At 39.4% G+C, this 19,441-nt stretch overlaps 1 pseudogene; it reads left to right on the plus strand.

The window, feature by feature from the left end:
* Nucleotides 1-19,441, plus strand: part of LOC149302711 (solute carrier family 22 member 23-like) — a 64,671-nt pseudogene that overhangs the window by 21,372 nt on the left and 23,858 nt on the right.

Consider the following 19,441-nt stretch of genomic DNA (forward strand, 5'->3'; position numbering starts at 1 on the left):
AAGACAATGATGGCTGATGTGCCCTTCATGGTTAGATTGACAGGTGTTTGTTCGCTGAAATACTACCTTCAATTCACTAGATAATGATATGGTTGACCGGACACAGGGCAAGCAAGGTTGACATATAATGTCTCTGCTTCTCTGTTTTATTTTCTTTGTTATAAGTCAACTGTCTTTCTATGCTTTGTGTATTATCCGTTGAGATGATTTGCAGATCTGTAAAGTATGGGAATCCGTTATACAGAGTTGCATGCCAGTAAAAGTAACAATCTCTTAGCGTAAGGTCTCAATTCAAAGTGTTCCCGTTGACAAGTAATTACTGCATCATTGTTAATGCCAAGGAATTTTCGACAGTCTGCAGTGACTCACAAGTAAGCTCAGCATGGGATCTCATGACCAGCTGCCTGAATTATCATGTGCAACAAGGCTCTCCTCTGTCCTAAATGCCATTGTGCAGCCTGGTCTGGGATACTGAATCGAATGCCCTCTAATTACAGGAGGTGTTCACAGCCATGAACTTTGGCATTATCCCCTTGTTGTGATAAAGATAATGCAAAATATTTTTAGGGCTAACTTTAAAATCTCATTGTAAATTACTAATTTTTTTTACTTCTATGATTACAGAACAAACAACCTTTTCCGTATATTGTATACTTTAAAAATATAGTTTATTAATATAGCACACTATGCATTTCAGAGACTACTCTTAAAATTGCTGTTTTATGTAAATGAAGCAGCACCCTTATTCTAGGTGAATAAACCTTTTAAGGTGTGTTTTTTGTAGTTTTTATTGCAATAATACTTAAGTGCATGCCCTGTGTGAACCTAATCTAATTCACTCTTTCTCCTTCCTTACCAGTGGGCGGTTGTTTGCGAATCTTCCTGGAAAGTCCATATTGCCAAGTTTTCTCTCTTGGTTGGACTGATATTTGGATACCTGATTGCGGGTTGCATTTCAGACTGGTAAGATTTTTCAAACATTCTTAAATAGCTATCTAAGTTAATATTGTAATATATCCTCTATATGTTGTTAAGTATGTTTTGTAAGAGTAATGCTAAATCACAGAAAAGAACAAAGAACAGAGTTATTCCTCCTCGTGATTTATTTGTGAAGATGGGCTCAGGGCAGCTCTAATAAAAAGCAATGTAGGATTTGGTACACAAGGCATACCACCGCTATTTAATTTAATTCCCAAATGAATAACTAAGTAACCCAGGGACAGGAAGGAGGAGGAAGTTATCTGTAATACAAATATCAATTTATCCCAATTTTAGATTTCTCAGGCCATAGGGATTATTGTCGTGTACATTGAAAAGTGGTATTATCATGGCAGCCTTACCCCTCCACAGAGCGTACCTAGAGTATGTGGCACCCCCAAAAAATGAATGTTGGCAACTGAAAAAAACTAGACATCCGAAAAAAAATAATTAACTTATAAATAGATTAAATACATTTAAAGAACAGATATGGTACAGCGTAATTCGCATCACCATACACTAAGCCAGACATTGACGTGGTAGGCCTCTGCCCCTTTAGCAGCCTGCCTTTGTCTACTCTGTCCCTCACTCAATACACTAAGCCAGACATTGACGTGGTAGGCCTCTGCCCCTTTAGCAGCCTGCCTTTGTCTACTCTGCCCCTCACTCAATACACTAAGCCAGACATTGACGTGCTAGGCCTCTGCTCCTTTAGCAGCCTGCCTTTGTCTACTCTGCCCCTCACTCATTCATTCACTGGGGACGTGCAGGCGTCTATGCAGCCTAACGGGGCCCACAGCTTAATGCTGTGGTGGCCGCACACTGTGCGAAGAAGCTCTTGCACGCGCAGGGGAAGCAGGAACCTGGGCGGGAAAAGAGTTTCCTTGCACAGTATGAGAGCTCCACAGCGGCACTCCATGGGGCCACCACTACTGCCCCTCCATAATCTCGAGTTGGTTATAGCAAAATCTAGATTTGATGTTGTAATATATAATTTCATGCTGCCTAATAAGGTTTCACAACCTTTTGTTATATTGACTCATGTAATTCAAATGATTCCAATAGTTCCCCAATCCTTAAAGTGGAGCAATATCTAATCAGAATGCTGGTATGGGCTGGATCAACTTGTGCAGAGATTAGTAGGTAAACAGAAAAATCCCCAGCAGACTTAAATTGAAACATCTAGTAGCTATAACTACCTGGCTCGTGAGATTTGTCAAATCCTGCTGTTTGGGAACCTATTGTAGCCTTGTTTGCAGCCATCTTGGCACAAATAGTTACAAAGTTACAAAATGTTGCAAAACATCTTAAGTAAAGCCTTTAATACCGTATTTGCTCGATTTATAAGACGACCCCCCCAAAATCTGAATATTAATTTAAGAAAAAAAGCCTGAATATAAGGTGACCCTATAGGAAAAATGTAACTGGTAAATTTTAATCCATGTAAACTCTTTTTTTCCTTTTATCTTCCAATCTGCGCCCAGGCTTGCCACTGTGCCCCATGATATGCCTTATACCCCCTATATGCCACTGTGCCCCATGATATGCCACTGTGCCCCATGATATGCCTTTTAACCCTCTAAATGCCACTGTGTCCTATGATATGACTTTTAACCCTCTATATGCCACTGTGCCCCATGATATGCCTTTTGACCCCCTATGGCAATTTCCGCTGCAGCCGGAAGGAGGTGCGGTTAGCAGCAGGGGTTGTCTGCATCCATCGCGCATACACCTTCCGGCTGTCAGAGAGAACTCTCCTCTCTGACAGCCGGAGAAGGTCTGCGCAGACAACCCCTGCTGCTAACCGCACCTCCTTCTGCATTTGCTCTGAAAAAAACCTTGTCTTATAATCGAGCAAATACGGTACATTTCAACCTAATGCAGATATAATTAAACACTAATTATCAGAACATTTTATAATTTTTAAACAGCAGTGTCCCCTTATTGGGTGATTGACATTAGTCTTTATGATGTGGACCTTGATTATGGCTTGATTATTATGGGGTTAGTAGATAGAGAAGCCCTACGATAACATTCACAGTATTACTGAGGTTACTAGGCAACAAGAAAATGACTGTGCTGGTAGAACCTAGGTATTGTGTGAAAGCTACGGATGTAAATTTCATTTTCATTTGCCACTTAAAGGAGAAGTCCAGTTTTATTATCTAACAAGGGTTTTGTGACCAACGTTTAATTTAGTGGAATGCCTCTTTTTTTAAACAGACTGATCTGTGAATTTTTAGGACTTGATAGTGGTCGAGATAGATCTATATGAATTTCCTTTAAAACTGTGCCTTGCTAGGCAGCCAGAGTTTTGTAAATTACTGTACCCAAAATGTTAAATTTTTTGATACCATGTCTAACTGCTGCAGGACAGGAGGAGATGCTCTGATGACTGTGTAGATCAGGGCTGTCCCGACGGAATTTAGAACAGTGATTTATTAATACACCTGCACGTTTGCAGAAACAGACAAGTATCAACACACTACCTTCCCTCCTGATACCCAGGGCTGCTCTGTTGGTGGGCAGGCAAAATCTTACTTCCTCATGTGGGAATAGCATCATATATCCTCTGCACAGTGCAGAAACACAAGGGAGCAACTCTGACATCTGGGCTTGTAAGGCTTTGCTTTGCTATTCCTTGTGGACAGCATTGTGGTAGGAGCATGCTAGGATGTCATTCTCCAAACACTGCCGATTCAAAACCGTTTTTTTTATCTCCATCCTCCCTGGAAATCTCGTATCTTAGGTCATATTACATCACTTGTTTAAGTAGACGTGGCCCTGCACATATTAATCACATGCATTCTCTTTATTAAACATATAACAACCCTGAACGGTAAACTATATAGTTCATTTAACCAGAGTATGTGATTATAGAACAATGTAAGCAGGGAATAATTACATTGAAGACAAATGAAGGGAGTTGTATAAATGAGGATAAAGATCTAGCTGAATCCCTAATTCTGTCCCATTGGTCAGTAAGTTGTACCTGGGATCTTTCTGTCTCCGTTGATTCATCTCCACCAAGGTTCTTAACTACCAGGGACCTGACTAGTCTACACCCCATCGTGTAGTGTCTAACCAATGATAGCATGCACCACAGAGGGCACCCAACTTTCTACTTACTTCGGGGCCATTATATTAATGGACTGAATGTTATATCCCAGTGACAATGATCTAAATCAAAACCAATAAAATAAGTTGGTAAGGGAGATCTGTGTGTCATGCTTGGTGCGTGAAGTAAAGAGCTTGATTGAACATGATGGAGCAATGTCTAACTTTGATCTAAGACATTTGTTCCCCATTGAGTATTGTTTCATTCTATGGCATGTTCATTATTGAAGGAATAGTCTAGTCTCCAAAATCATATTTTTATTTTTAAATTATGGGGATTCCAATGCATTTTACTGCATGCACATTAGGCGAATACATCCTGTAGTTATGAGTTAGAAATGAGACTTCTGTCCTGTTTAAGTTTTCCCATTGGTTGCCTCTACTGAAACCAGCTAGGAAGGCAACAGAGTATTTGGAGCCAATAGAACACGTATAAAGCGGCTTCATGAACATGAAGTGACATGCTTAGGTCACAAGAAGTTTAAAAACCAGTTTTCCCTGTTGTACCGGATAAATTACTGAGCAGCTACTGGTTTTCCTAACCTTTCTGAATTGTTTGGGTTTTCACCTAATATTATTATGCGCGTTCTGGTCACTAAAGATGATCTGTTACTTTTTCTAAAATATTATGTTTTGCATTTCGGTACAACAAATAAACTCATATAAATAATTTTATAGGTTAAAACTAGAATTATGTAATTAACGAGCAACTACATGTATTGTAGCATTGAAGCAACCATCTAAAAAAATTTTAGTTTGGCACTGATTTAGATAAGTTTTACTCTCTCCCCTTTGGTGAAGGTGGGCCAGCGTCTTCTGCAATTTTAAACATTTTTAGTCCCCTTAGAGACGGACTGCCTACATTTCTTACTTCAAAAATGTTCAAACTAAGAGAAGTCTCATCCTAAATTATATCCCTAAAAAAAAAAAAATTTTTGCATAAGTGAAATTGATTTGACTTTACATGCAAATTTGCCATTTCCGTTATTAGAAATGTTTACTATTATTACATAGAGAGGCTTCTTGTATTCACAAATTCATTACAGATGACTGCAGGAAGTTAAATCTGTCTATAATCCGTCACCTTACCTAACTCATACCATTCTGTGCACTAAATGAATAAACTTTGTAATTAAGGCCTTGTTCTGTTTACCAGTGGGAGCAACTATAATAACTTCCTCTTGTCAGGATTTGTTTAAATTGAATAAAACAAAAAAAATATATAGGCAATTATTAGGGCTGCCCTTTCAATGGGACCCCGATAGTTATGCATGTAGCTGTGTTGAACAAGTATTTACATATAAAGTATAATATTGCTTACAGAACTTGATAATGTTTGATTTGTATTAAAGGACAACAATGTTTCTTTTTTTTTTTTTCTTCTTCGTAGGTTGGGAAGACGCCTTGTTCTAATGTGTTCTGTAGTCCTCAATTTGATCTTTGGACTTACCCTTGCCTTGTCTGTGAACATGACCATGTTCAGCACCCTCAGGTTCTTTGAAGGCTTTTGCTTAGCTGGAATATTCATCTCCTTGTACGCATTACGTAAGTACCCTGGAATTGTCACTTTTAACTTTTTTATTTTTTTTTATTTTTTTATATTTCCCAATGCCTTGGGACATATCTGCTACCATTCTGGAACATATTCCAGGCTGCTAGAATATTGTTGTATTGTTGTTCACTGGGGTTAAGGTCATGGCTCTATGGAGGCCACTCGGGTTTCTCCACACCAAACGTGTAAAAACCTTGCTTTGTACACTGGGGCAAAGTCCCCAAATTGGAGCCACAATGTGTGAACACTAAATGTTAACACAGTTAACAAATATTGGTATGCTAAACAAGCTAAACTCTTGCCGAATCCTGCTTTAGCGATCATGTAATCTGTAGTGGGGCACACTAAATTCTCTAGATCAAAATCTAGATCAAAAGTATATTAAACACATTGTGTGTGTAAATATGGATATATCTCTCTCTCTATATATATATATATATATATATATATATATATATATATATATATATATATATATATATATATATATATATATATATATATATATATATATATATATATATATATATATATATATATATATATAATGTGTGTGTATATATATGTAGTATCGTAAAACTTAATCAAAGTAGCCCAGGATTCCTTGCTTTCTTATTTTTCCCCAATCATTGCCCTAGCATATATTTACTTCTGTTACTGCACTGTGGTGTTAGGGATAGTATGAGGCAAATTAAGATTTGTTGGGTATTAAATACCTAGTTGACACATAGAAAGTTTATTCTCGATGGTGTAAGTGCATAGTCCAGAAGTTATTTTAGCGTTGTTGACATTAAATAAGAAATAAGACTTGTTTCTAGAAGAGCAGACCTTGGTTATATGACAAGCTCAGTGCTTAATATAATGACCAAACTAGTCTCTAGGAACCTGTCCATTGGGAACATACTGGGCCAAAAACATTGTCTTGTCCACAAGCCGCACAAACCGCAAAGGATGATATTGCTATTGTGTGCTTTCTTAAAGGGACTGTTTACTGTCCCTGACGGCCCGAATAAAGAATAATGCATTCTTGAAAAGAGGAAAAAAAGCAGGATATAAATATGGGACACAGGTTGGACTAAATCATGTTCTAAAAGCAAGTAGTTATTGTATTATGTATCCAGAAATTAGGTTTTTATATTCATTTTTAAGATTACAGTATGTATGTTTTGTGAATACTCAAATGTATCTTAATTTGTATAGTATTTTGGATTGTTGCTGTACAATTGCAAGTAAGAAACACTCCATTTGAGTGAATGTATTCCTGCATTATTTAAAATCCCAAAAATTTGCTTTGATCTGGGTACTATTATGTAAAGGGAGAGATTTATCACATGACGAAGCTTTTGTTGGAAGAGACTTTCCGCCGCATTCATATGCAAATGACACTTGGATTTAAATTTTCATGTAGACTTGAACAAAGTCATTCTGTGCCAACAAAATGGGACATCAAATTTACCCTTTTCATAAATTCAATTTACAGAATCTGACATCAAATTACAAATGCAGACTGTCACCTTTCAATTTTCTGCTAAATAATAGGAAACCTAAAATTGCTTCAACATTTTCCAAAATACTGGGTACAGCTGGTTCAATTGCAAAAGCTTGATGATAAGAAAAAAAACAAAAAGTCTCCTAAAAGACTGACTTAACCCCTTGATGACAATTGCCGGTCTGGGCACGTCACGGAAAATCAAGTCGTTAACGACAATTGACGTGCCAGGACCGGCACGTCTTTAAACGGGTGCAGAAAGCGATCTACTTTCGCTTTCTGCACCCAAACGGCGTTGCTGTAATGCCTCGACCTCGAGGCATTCAGCAACGCCACGATCGGCACTCGGGGCCATCTCTGGCCCCTCCACGGGGCGTCAACATCCGCCATACATCCGCCCGTTTTAAAAGCGTTTAGGAGGCGATCAACGATAAACTTAAAACACTTACCTCTGGATGGACTGTGACCGCTCTGGAGAGTGGTCATAGCCGCCGCTTCCGGTGATCTTCACCATCAGCATTTTTAAACTCTGGACAAATAGTAGAATCTATTTAGCAGGTTTTTTCATTACCTTTTATAGATGAGTAAAAGATTTTTCAACTAAAAGTTAGAAACTTTTTTTAATAGTAAATAATATGATACAATTAAAACAATGTGATCTAAAGAAAGCCCTTCTTGTCCTGAAAAAAACAATATCTAATGTGTGTGGGTTCAGTAAACGGGGAAGAAGAAAATTACAGCTAAACACGAGCAGCTCAGAAATGTTAAAACGGCCATTGTCACGAAGGGTACAAAAAGTAAAATCAGCCTTTGTCACGAAGGGGTTAAACGCTACTGCAAGTGATTTTTGAAGTATATAAATAGCTTTTTTTTTTCTTTTTCTACATTAGTTGTTAACCACCAATGGATATGTTGATAAATGTAATATAGCATAGACTCTAACAAGTATACCAATCATTAAGGGGAAACAATCATGAATAGTTTTTATTCTCTAAAGGGAGAGTTGCAAGTCACTTCACCATTAAACACCTGCAAGTTTCTCCACCAGGTAGGGCTGAACTGGCCCTGCATAATGCATATTTATTTGTAATCTCCTTAATAGAAGGTACACAGCGTTAATTGGCTTAGTCTGTCATCCGAGGTTATGGAGGACCTTCTTTATTACATTTGACTTTAAATATGTTTAATCCTTTTAAGTACCGTTATTCCAATAACATTAACCTATACAACATATTGTTCTACTGTTTGTTAGTTTTGGGGATCTATGTTCAAATTGATGCAAATCCTCAGGAGCTTTGAGGTTTGGTAAAGTTTTTGAGGGGTAAATTTAAAAAGTCCTACCAAAGGCAGGTAGGTAGTTTTGCTACATATGACATGGGTTTTGCTGGCAACAATTTGGTCTTCCTCGTGCTTGTTTTGGGTGGAAGGAAAGAGAGAAGAACATAAGGGTTAAAAAGAACAGGTAAAAGAAAAATGAATGGAATTTGCTAGTAAATAAGTTAACAGGCTCTTTTGTTGGTCACAATCCCAGTGGGTGTTGTCTGCTGTTTCAATAATGTGAAGCTTTGCTACATCAAGTGTTTTCCTGGGTTACCCATTAAGCTAGGTTATAGCGGGTTCAGTGTAATTGCATATCCACTGCGTGCTTTCTGAGGTAATTAGTACACGCGTTTATTCCAAAACATGTGTTTAGACTTTTTTACATTTTTTTTTTAGTGGAAAAAAATATTTAACTGTGGAGAAACATGAATGTATGCAGAGCAGCATGACTCCTGGCTCCAACCACTATTCATTGTATTCCAGAAAACTGTTCTGAAATCAATCAATAGGGTTTCTGATGCCTGTTTGTTACTCGGTAATGCCATAATGTTCAGCATGTAGTGCTGAGCGTATGTCTCCAATTTCCAAGGGACTGGTCCACGTATCTACCAGATACTTGGGTCGATGTTTGCTTTTGTTGTGCCTGTATACAGTACGTTTTTATTAGTGTCTTAATTGGAACCTTTTGGTTGGCATGTTACATAGACTCTTGATTCCTCTTTTTCTTTTTGGTGCTGCTTGGTAGTAAAGGTTGGTTACCAATATAGCCTTTTGAAGGCCACAATATGGAACAGGGCACCGGCCTTGGGTTTCTAAGCTTTAAAATGTTTTTGTTCCTGGACCCTTCTCTATTCACATGTCTGAAGTACTAGAGATTGTTCGCATACGGTTCAGTCTATTACATTTTTGGGGAAGGAATATCCTCTTTGTCAGGAAATATATTTTTGTAAGCTTCCCTGGGCTTAATTATATCCCTAATTTGCTTTCAACATGTAAATTAATCATTCTTGTAAATATAAAACACTTTATAGGGAATGTAACAGAGAAGTGGATTTCCCACTCATTAAGAAACACTGTAATTGTGGCACACATACTTTTAAATAGGATCAGTACAGGTGTCAACTGTGTACGTGTTGCCATAGAAACAAGTGCAAAGAAACACTTTATTTTAGCATTTCTGCTCTAGTAATTTTAAATAAATATGTACAGCCGTCTACTGTTCATTAAATTCTAGGTACACCTCTGAAGCCTCAAACTGCATTTTCAATGGTCCATCGGTTGAAGGGGTTCATTCTAACATAGCACCTCTTTAAGGTGGGAGTATTTGTGACCTTGTATGAATACCTGCCAGGTCACGGGTAATTTGTGTCCATAGGACATCAAGGGGAAATATTTTTATTAGAATGTTACTTAAATGTGATGACCCCCCCCCCCCACCATTAGACACCTAAAGTAATTTTAAAATGTTTCAAATGCTACAAATCGCTTAAGTTCTAGTTAAATCCTCCAATAGACATTATGAATCGGAAATGGCACGACACGGAAAAACAAGTTGTTTACGACTTTTTTTCTAAATTTTTCACCATATTTTATACTTTTTTTAATAGTAAATAATATGATACAATCAAAACAATGTCATCTAAAGAAAGCCCTTCTTGTCCTGAAAAAAACAATATATAATGTGTGTGGGTTCAGTAAACTGGAAAGAAGAAAATTACAGCTAAACACGAGCAGCGCAGAAATGTTAAAACGGCCATTGTCCCAAAGGGTACAAAAAGTAAAATCAGCCTTTGTCACGAAGGGGTTAATTAGAATGTTACTTAAGTGTGATGACCCCCCCTCCCCATTAGACACCTAAAGTAATTTTAAAATGTTTCAAATGCTACAAATCACTTAAGTTCTAGTTAAAGCCTCCAATAGACATTATGAATCGGTGCTTAATAGAATAAAGACGTTTATTAAATATGTGCCCAAACTCTGCAGGTAAACATCTGCTTCATCACCGAGAGAATCTGTTATCAGGTTCGTTGCCCGACTCCGACATTGATTTTGCAGAGGAAATTAAGAAGTAACCAAGAGTCACTGGGTCATATTCATTAAAAGTAACGTGACTTACACAATTATTAAACACAAAGCCACTGCTGTATTAACCCTTAGAGTAAAAAGAACCCACATAAACAATGTATTCCAAATAGCAGAGAATAATTAAAGTAGATCTGCCTCTGTCACTTAATCCTACTTGCAGATCTATGTGCAAAATAAACCTGTATAAATCTCTTATCTCTCCCTAAATGCCATGATGGAGATGTTGATATTTTGAGGCATGTGGTGGATAAAAGTTCCAAAGGTAGATAGGTAGTTTTAGGTAGTAAAGCAAGGCTAAAATAATTGATTTTGGCAGTTCATCTTTAAAACCCCAAAAGATAAACTGGCAGAGCAATTAACACAATTGCTTGTGCCTCTTGCATTATTTATATGTAATACTAAACCAAATGTAAAAATATCATGGTACTGTTTATGTTAAGACATAACCAACTTACTATGTATAGTGAAGAAAATCATCATAGAAAAAAAAAAAACCCACTATAGGAGTGCTCATGGCCAGTCTCCTACATGCTATGGAGCCAAAGTAATTTAATCTCTTTCTTTTAAGCCGGGAGAATCAATTAGATAATTATTTTACATATCTTTGTGCAAATTCTCCAATAACAGACTAAACTTAATATACACTTTTATCCAAATAGGCTTTTAACCAAATGGCTCTTTTTTTATTTTTTTTTGTGCAAGATCTGCTGTGGCAGCCAAACTACGAATGGTTTGATTTAATTTTCTGCAGGTTATTACTGCAAATAAACATATTGGAGCAGTGGCACATTTGTACCTTTTTTAATTTGTAGAAAGTGCTTTGCACGATTCCTTTTAAGGGAAGGATGTATCTGTTTTTGCAGTCGGCAATTACCATCATGCTGTTAACCATGTCACAATGATCTGATTAAGCAGGGCAGGGTGTACATCACTAGCAAATAGGAACAGCCTTGAGCTAAAATGTGTTCCATTACCAACTGTGAAGGTCACTAAACATCGGCCTCAAAACGAGGAATGGTTGGGGAGGCTTCATGTAGATCTAGGTAGCTAATAGTTGGTGGCAAGAACGTAAGTGATACAATCTGAGACAAAACCATTGTGTCCGGATTAAGTTGTGATGGATAACTCCTTGCCGTGTATAAACCCCCCCCCAGCATAGAAGGGGGTGTGCTTGAGATATGTGCAGTGTAAATATATTGGTCCAATGGGGGAATTTTTTTTAACCCTCTGTAGAATGTTGAAAAATGCCAGTTGCTGTCTACTGGGCTGATATTTGGGGTGCTATAGCTTTAAATTTCCACAGTAAAAATGCACCATATTCTCGGAAATAATAGAGGGGCACTTGTTTGCGATATCTGCAGTGTAACTTTATTGGTCCAATGGGGGAAATTTTTTTGAACCCCATGTAGAATGTTGAAAAATCCCATTAGCTGTCCACTGGGATGATATTTGGGGCGCCATAGCTTTAAATTTTCACAGTAAAAATGCACCATATTCTCAGAAATAATAGAGGGGCATGTGCTTGAGATATCTGCAGTGTAACTGTATTGGTCCAATGGGGAAATTTTTTTTAACCCTCTGTAGAATCCTGAAAAATACCAGGTGCCGTCTACTGGGCTGATATTTGGGGAGCTATAGCTTTAAATTTCCACAGTAAAAATGCACCATATTCTCAGAAATAGAGGGGGTTGTGTTTGAGATAAGTGCAGTGTAACTGTATTGGTCCAATGGGGGAATTTTTTTTAACCCCATGTAGAATGTTGAAATATGACATTTATCAAGTACTGCGCTGCTATTTGGGGTGCTATATCTTTAAATTTCCACAGTAAAAATGCACCATATTGTAAGATATTATATAGGGGGGTGTGTGTGTGAGATATGTGCAGTGTAAATGTGTTGGTCCAACGGTGGAATTTTGTAATATATGCAGAAATGTTATAAAAGGTAATTTGCTAGATATGAGCGGATAAAAGCGTTTGATGGCATGACCACTGATTTGAAAGTGTCTGATAGCTTGACTCCAGTTTGAAAATGCCACTTGGTAAAGTGAAATGTCCATTATGTAAGTGTTCTGGTATTGTGTAAACTGTTACTGATACAAATATTTCTCTTGTATACCTCGGTAGTGCATGTTAGAGGGACAGTTTTTGTATTTGCCAAGCAAACCCCATGAAAATGTAAAGGGACCCGCTTTAAAGTTCATGTGATGGCCAGAGCGTCCCTTTAAAAAAATAAAAAAATAATAAAAAAATAATTATGTATTTATATATTTGGCTGTTTAAAGCATATACCTGTGTCTACTTTAAACACTTTTGCAATTGCATGTAGGGATTCTGCAGACCCCCCCCTGTGTATTTGCTCCTTTTCATTGCCGCCCAGCACCTAGGTTTGCAGGAGATGGTTTAGGTCAAAAACATTTTCCTGCTTACCAGAGAACATGCTTAGTATACTCATCACCAGCTTGCTCCAGCGCTGGCTTGTGCAAGAGTTATATAAATATAACGTATCATTGTTCCCACAATCTTCTTGTTTTTGCCTAATACTTGATATCTCTTTCCACCACCTCAATGAAAACTGTGCCTCGGATAGAAATTGTGGCCAATTTTCACAGGAGGATGAAAAGCAGTCTTTTCATGTGTATACTTCTCGTTATCATATTCCAGAGTTTAGTTGCAAAAGTGCTTTGATTAAAAAGCAGGCTCTTTAAGGCGGTAAGAGACTCCTGAATTTGTTCGGTAACAAAGTGCCTTTTCTGCAGGCTAAATAATAATATATATATATATATATAATATTATATTAATTATATGTGTGATATGTAAGGATAGCAAACTGATAACACAGAAATAACTCCAGGATCTCCTGCGCAGCACTTACTGAATGGGCAGTTGGCGAGATCCGAGATCCTAGCTGGTACGGCTTCCATAGTCTTTGCCACCAGAGCACTGGTATGATGTCATACCCTAGCGCAGTAATGCGCAGGTGAGTGCTAGGAGTGGTTGAATGCTACACTAGGATGGTCCCTTACCAACAGACACCACTGGTTGTATGATTGAACTCATTAACGCAATAGCTAGTAGCAAGTAGGAGCTATTCACTGTGGGTCTGTGCTGAGTTTCAGCATTATTATTTTCAGTTGAGGATATAAAATTATTTTCCATTTTTAGTTTCATTTTAAGTGAATATTTGACTTACTGTTATGTTGACATATTGGCCACTAGCCATTATAAACCCCATGTGAATTAGGAGATGGCAAATAATACAATCAAGTAAAATGGGGTATTTATCAGGAATGTTCCAAAGAAAGGAACAAAAATAGGGCTAAGTAATTTGTTTCTCTGTGTGTTTAAGGCTATTAAAATGCAATATGCAAATGTGGGGTGATTTGTTATAAATGAGCAATGCTACAGAACAAACAGCAGCCTTTTTGAAGGAGAGCCGAACACCAATTAACTCCTAGTTGGAAATGCTCTCGGTATGACCCAGCGGGTAGCAAGCATTTTCCAGTGTAGCAGTGTTTAGTCACTATTTAACATGCACTTTGCCCTGTGTTTTGAATTGGATGGAGTATATTCCATGTCGGAACAGCTATTTAGTATTTTTTTTTTTTTTTTTAGTTCAAGTAATTCTCCAGTGTAGGAGTAAAATAAGTAGAATAATGGTCTTGCCGTACATGCTGCTGGCTGTGATCACTCTTAATGACTCTTTGTAAAAGTTTTTCTGACGTGCTATAGGATTATTAAAGGGACATTTCGGCCATCATATCCACTTTAATGCATATGATATCTGATTGGTCCTTTTACATTTCCCTGTGGTCTCCCTTGCAAACATAGTACATTTTAAAACAATATAGCATGTGGTCTTTTCTAAATGAGTAATATACAGACTTTTTATGGTTTCGGTTTAGTCTGTATTATTTCCCCCTCCAGTGTCGGCATCTCTGGTTTAATAAAAGGCGTTGCGTGTCTGTAAGAAACTGAATGCTGATATATAATGTCATAGCACCTTTTAAGGAAATGTATGGAGGCTCTCTTGTAACCAGCCCCCTTAGGGCAATCTGCCCCCTAATTTTGTTCCAGAGGGGCTGCCTCGCCTAGACCCGACGGCCTAAGCCAGGATGAATCGCTGAAAGTACTTAGTAGGCGATACTTTGCTAAGTGGGTGTTACGCAATCTGTATTGGCAAGTGCATACTAAAACTCGGTGTTCATAATTGTTTACATTCCCTTGGCACATACACTATGCCGCTATGAACTCCAACCAATGTAAGGTGTATAATCTGTTCACATTACTTTATTTCCAAGCTCTGTGCCTTTGTATAAACAAACAGAGCAGATTTTAAACATATGTCTGCTTGCACAGACTTTGACGGGATGGATATATTTCTTGTTATTGTTCTGCCTTTCAGCCATTCGCTGGGGAGAAGGGCCAAATGTGCCTTCTCCCTGGAGTCCTCTCAGCCGCTGGGGAGAAAACAGAGAGGCTGGGGTCCCTTCCATATGGAGTTCTGGGCTGAGTGCTCGGCACCTCTGGGGACTGCAGGTGGCGACCGTAGTCCAATCCACCTGCATGGTACAAATGTCTGTATGATCCTCGGCGAGGGGAGGAAAGCCACATGCATCCCCTCCTGTATACTCCATCTGCTGGGGAGAGATGTCGATCTGCCTCTCTCCCATTGCCAACACTTCTGCTGGGGATACAGGATCCATAGAAATCACTGCCTCTGGGCAACATTGGGGGGGGTAAAGCCAATGGAGCTGGGGTCACAGAGGGGAGCGGGCAGAGGCCAGCGGCACTCTGCCCCGAGGGCAGCGCTTCAGCTGCATTTGTAAAATCCAGGGGCACCACCAACTTTGTGGCTGCCTGACCGGACCCTCCTTGGTTACTGCGGTCAGGCTTGGGAACAAGTGGAAGGGGTGAGCAGAGGCCAGCAGCGCTCTGCCTCGAAGCCAGCAGTTCAGCTGGGGGATCTGGCTGGGACATACAGGGGGGGTCTTGGTCAGTTTCTGGGCCATATTGCGGGAGCAAAGTGTCTGGGGTGAGGGAAGGGAGTGGGCAGAGGCCAGTTGCACTCTGCTCGGATGTTTGTGCTTCTGGTGGGGGCACAATACTCACAGGATCCACTGGGGCACACTGCTGAGCATGGTCAAAGAGTTCTCGGTAGGCCTGCTCCAGGAACCATTCTTGGTAAACCAAATAATCGAAATCAGCCCACAAGTCGGGCAGGTAACAGGGCACATCTGCGAGAATCCCTTCCCTGAACTTCCGGATCTCCTCGCACCGATATTTCGATGGGCTCCCAAATTCTCGGTCCTCTTGTAGGCTTTCCATTATCAATCCCGGGCCGCCAAAGTCATCGCCCTCTGGCATGTAGTCATCCTTCAGCTCTGGACACCACTGCACGGCCTGCCAATACAGGGCCCGGTATCCACAATCCACAGTCATTTCAAGTGGAAGCAACTTCTCCAACTCAGCCACCAAGTCCTCTTGAGGCTGCTCTCCCAGGTACTGCATTCGCCAATCTAGTTCTAGCACGTACCATTCCTTGGAGGATGGGAGGACAATCCCCCGGACACCCTGGTCCACTCTGAGAGCCTCCATCCAGGCATTTATGTAACTTGCGACTCTGCTGTGCACCAACACGTCCTGTAGTGCTGGAACCATCTTTGGCTTGCTGCTGGTATACCCGCTGGTACTCCGCTGGGACGTTTGCAAGGAGGGTCCCGCCGCTGCCGCCAATGTAACGGGTTCACCAAGATAGCTGTAGTAACTCCCAGAGATCACCCACATGTATCCTCCTCTTGTCCCCGGAATCACTTCCAGCACCAGCCAGCATGCGCACCTTGGAACCCTGCTATGTGTACCCGATAAGTAGACACACAACTACCTTGAATTGAGTACAGCAGGAATGAACAGTTTATTCTTGTAAAACATAGACTGATATAGCCACAGAACTTCATTAACATAAATCAACATTGATAAACGGGTACATGTAGACAACCCAACCTTTAATGCCCTTTAGCTACTGAATATCCCCCTGGTAGCCATCCTGTTAATGGGATTAGTTTACACAATGGAGTTCCTGCCTGTTTGGCAGCCAGGCTGGAGCCATCTTGAGTACCTTGGGGCCTTGTATGACAGGTCATTCTGTGACAGTATATAACAGACAGATATATGTGAAACCTTTCCCGGCCATGTATATTTGGGCTGCGCCTTAGTCTGGGGCAAGCAGGGCTTGTATCTCAGGCCCTTTAGTGCCTCTGCTTAAAACTTTCCCCTTGACATTATGGTCTGTCCAGATTTGAGTAAAGCATTACCCTGATTTATGGAATGAAACATACCTTGAAAATACTTCTTGCCCTGTAGGGCAGCCCTGATGTTTATGCATCTTTTAATTCATTTTTCCTGTATGATTTTTTTCAAGTTAATCATTTGAATATAAAGTTGTTAATTAAGCTTTCTTGGTAATAAGATGCAGGAGGGAAAAAAACTATTAGAGTGATTAATAATGTACCCACAATGCAAACAATATATCTTAAAGCAGTATGTTTCTCCTACAGCATGTGCTACTGCATTGATATATGTGGATCATTAATCAAGGGAAGCTGGCGTTAAAAGAGGTGTTGTAATCTGTGATGGGAGAAGGTCAGGGAATGGATTGGTTGCCAGTGTACTGAAGTGTAGATAAAGTAAAGTGCTGTAGAGTCAAAGTTCAAAGTAATTCATGGAGATACATCACATGATTACATAATTGCTATTGCTTCTTGTTAAGGTCATTGACAGCAATGGGAATTACCAGGTGTTGGTATTTTATAAACGTACACTGCCTTTACACAAGCATGTCCATACACACACGTATACACATATACTGCCCTCACACACCAGATTACAAACTCACAAATACTTACACTGCTCTTACACAAGCCTGGCCATAAACACATGTACAAATACACTGTCCTTACACTAGCCTGTCCATACATAAACATACTGCCCTTACACATACACTGCCCTAACTCCTGTCTGTCAGCTGTAAACTCCTGTCTTCCGTTCTGTCGTGGGAGCACAAGGTCTGTCATTCCAATAATGCTCCCCAATCACTATTCGCTGGCTATTGCTGAAGAGTGCCGGGATTACATCATTGCGCTCAGCATCAATTGCCGGCGCGTAATGATTAGGGGGCACGAAAGCCGTCCCTAATGTTAGATTGGGATTCTGATCTCCCCAGCAGTCCTGCTTACCAGCAATGGCCCCCTGTTGTGACGTTTATGTCTAGAACGTATGACATGGGATAGCAAGTAAAGTTTAGTTTTTAGATATATTGTTACCATATCAAATTATAATATACATTTTGTGTATGTATATATATATATATATCACAATTGTTTGTATTTTTCCTTCTGAAGATCAGAAGGATAGAGGCACCTTGTTTTTTTTTTGGGTATACTATGGCTTTTCACATCTGGAGTAAGACTGAATGGAACTAACTGCACCTGCTTTGGCAATTGTCTCTCATAGAAACAAACCCCTCAATTCCCCTTTTACAACCTGACAGTCATAGTCATTGGCCTTTTTACATTTTAGAAGGCATGAGGGTCTCGTATCCTATGTGCTTGTTACACACAGGGAACCATGGGTACTTAAGTATCAGTATAATTTGTGAAATGATTGGTAGACAAAATATTACAAGGGTATTTGGTATATACTATAAATAACTGCTGTACTTGTTAAGAATAATCTGCTACTGGGACTGAGACAAAGGGCTCAGGGATTAGCCCTGCTTTATTACATACACTGCATATGGTTGTCTCTTATTTCTGTAAGCTTTGTTGAACAAATATACTGAATTCAGAAACCAGGCAGGTAGTTTTAAAAGCCACTCTTCACTGTCTTTAGTCGCAATTCTTTTTAAAGCCATGACACCCAGTCTCTGCTTTAATTTTTGAATGTAAGGTGCAATTATAAGGATTTGAGATAAAAACTATAACATTGTGAGCATGTAGAGTGTGATCAAAGCTGACAAAAACTATTTGAGAAAATGAAAAATTTTGTCAGTATAGGAAGAAGCGTACGCTTTTGTATGTGTAATTTCTTGTATTGTTGGATATGTCAAGGAGGCTAACACATTAATATAGTAGCTTTTACCAAAGCTAAATTAGCTTTTCAAAACCACATATAGCTTATAATTCATAAAGAACAGTGTGCCAAAGGACTAAAGATGTTTATAGGATAGATAGGAAGCATTCCAGATGTTAATCCAAAAGAGGCGGCTTTCTTGTTTTCTTCTTGTTTCCCCTAAAATGGGCGATTTCCAGTCTTTGTGGGAATAAAGAGGACAAAATAACACACTTTCCAAATTTTGGACAGGGTTTGTGAATTAACAGTTCCCAGTCTTGTGGGGCCGGCGGGGGACATCTTCCGGTGCCGGCACATCCGCTGTGGACAGTGGCAGCATATCTCGGGGGGGTGGAGACAGTGGCAGCATATCTCGGGGGGGGGGGGGGGGGGACAGTGGCAGCATATCTTGGGGGGGGGGGCGAGAGTGGCAGCATATCTCGGGGGGGGGGGAGACAGAGTGGCAGCATGTTTTTTTGGTGCTTTTTTTTTAAAGAAAAAGGTTGGTTATCTTATGACAACGTAATCAGTTACCATTGATCTATTAATGGTTTTTGAATTAAAATGTTATACTACTTATAACATTTTAGGCACTAATGTATGTGATTAAGCAGCACCTTTTACCTGTTGTGCATCGAGCATTTTACCAGTGCTGGAAGTGAAATGTTTTTAACAAACGTGGGAAAAGTAACCAAAATTGTCTTATGATCTGTCTATGTAGGACAAAACTCATGTCTGCAGCATAAGCAATAAGCCCTTGACTTTCTGGTTTAGTGAAAATTACACGCAGAG

The sequence above is a fragment of the Sceloporus occidentalis genome, unplaced genomic scaffold, assembly GCF_023333645.1.
Source record: "Sceloporus occidentalis isolate IW3139 unplaced genomic scaffold, rSceOcc1.0.p SCAF_18, whole genome shotgun sequence".
NCBI classification, from domain to species: domain Eukaryota; kingdom Metazoa; phylum Chordata; class Lepidosauria; order Squamata; family Phrynosomatidae; genus Sceloporus; species Sceloporus occidentalis.